This window comes from Otolemur garnettii, unplaced genomic scaffold (genome assembly GCF_000181295.1).
Source record: "Otolemur garnettii isolate 467f Iridium unplaced genomic scaffold, OtoGar3 scaffold00040, whole genome shotgun sequence".
NCBI lineage: Eukaryota > Metazoa > Chordata > Mammalia > Primates > Galagidae > Otolemur > Otolemur garnettii.
Genome location: NW_003852435.1, coordinates 8198810 through 8200730, shown reverse-complemented (window position 1 = coordinate 8200730; position 1921 = coordinate 8198810).

The following is a 1921-nucleotide window of genomic DNA, read 5'->3' as shown; positions in this document are numbered from 1 at the left end:
GTCAAATGGAAGCTCCACTTTTAGCTCTTTGAGGATTCTCCATACTTGCAATCCACCAACAGTGTAAAAGTGTTCCCTTCTCTCCACAACCATGCAATTATCAGCAGTTTTGGGACTTGGCGATTGAGCTAATCTTACTGGCATTAGGTGATATCTCAAGGTGATTTTGATTTGCAATTGTCTGAGGATTAGGAATGATAAACATTTTTTCATGTGTTTGTAGGCCACTTGTCTGTCTTCTTCAGAGAAGGTTCTGTCCTTTGCCTTCCCCATTGATAAATGGGAGTGTTTGTTCTTTTTTTGTTTATCAGCTGAATTTTCTGTAGATTCTAGTTGTTAGTCCTTTGTCAGGTTCATAACATGCAAATATCTTTTCCCATTCTGATGGTTGTCTATTTGCTTTAATAATTGTCTCCATAGCTGTATAGAAGCTATTTTGCTTAAGTCCCACTTATTTAGTTTTGTTGTTGAAATTGCCACTGAAGTCTTCTTTATAAAATCTTTCCCTAGGCTGATATTATCAAGAGTTTTTCCACACTTTTTTCTGGGCTTTTTGTCATTTCATATCTTAGATTTCAGTATTTTATCTGTCGTGAGTTAATTTTTATAAGTGGCGCAAGGTGCAGGTCCAGTTTCAGTCTTTTACAGGTGGTTATCCAGTTCTCACACTACCATTTATTAATAGGGATTCATTTCCCCAGTGTAAGCTTTTGTTTGGTTTATAGAAGATAAGATGGTGATATGTGGCTAGTTTCACCTCTAGGTTTTCTGTTCTACGCAATAATATTTATTAAAGCTTAAAACAGTGCCCTGCTCAAAGTAGCATTTCATAAATGTGTGCTATTATACTAACATAAAGTACTTTTTATTACTGCAGTATTATTTTTTGGTCTAGCTTTCTTGTTCAGAAAGAGTACGTAATGTTAAGTGCAGTCCTTAAAATAGTTATGCACACTTCGAATTAATTTTCAAGGAAGCACTTGCCAATCCTATTTGGCATTCTATTTAAAGAAAAAAAGAATCTATTTTAGTCAAGATGGCCCTCACAAATATTATTATGGCCTTCCATAATAAAGAGTAATAAATGGCTATAGTCTATCAATGTTAATCTGAAAAGATTCTAAAACACTCCACTTTGAGTGTACAGAAAGGGATCCAGTTTTTTAGTGAATCATTTCTAATGCTCCCATTGTCTTCAAATTCAGAATAAACATTGAAAAGATTCCACAATATGACTGAATCATACTCAGTTAAGAATGATTCTCATTTCAGTATTAGAAGTCAGAGAGAGGAGAGATCACGTAGAATGGCAAGAAAATTCCATTTCGCATTATCCCTTTACTTCTTCCTCCATTCAAGTAAAGAGTATGATTCTGAGTCCCTGTGTTCTCTGTTCTTGTCAATGTCACAGCTGTCAAGGTCCTCCTTGAAGAGGTAATTAACCTGATACTGATGCGCAATTTTCTCTAAGAGCCTGTTTTACTAGCCCTCTTATAGAGACAGTGCCCCTCCCATGTTCCCTCCAATACCTATCAAGGCTCTGCAAATATTATTAGGTAATAACTTCTCATTAGCATTTCCTTTGGCTTTATGATGCTAAATTTAATTTTGTCATGACATTAGCACATAAAATCAAGATATTGCTTGCCAATTCTGTAGTTCCTTATGGTTTTAATAGATATTATTTCTGTATTTTATCAGACTTCCCAGGAAACACTCAGGATAACCTGTACAGAAGGTGTTTATTTCTGCAAGTGTGGATAATGGGCTACTATATTATCAAGTCCCAGTAGCAAGGCTAAGCCCAGGGAGCAGTGTGGCATTTCCAAGCCATTCATATGCCATCATATCACTCATTATTAGGGTGAAATGATGAGAACAGCAGTTAGTTATCAAGAAAATGTGCCATATACTGGCTCGG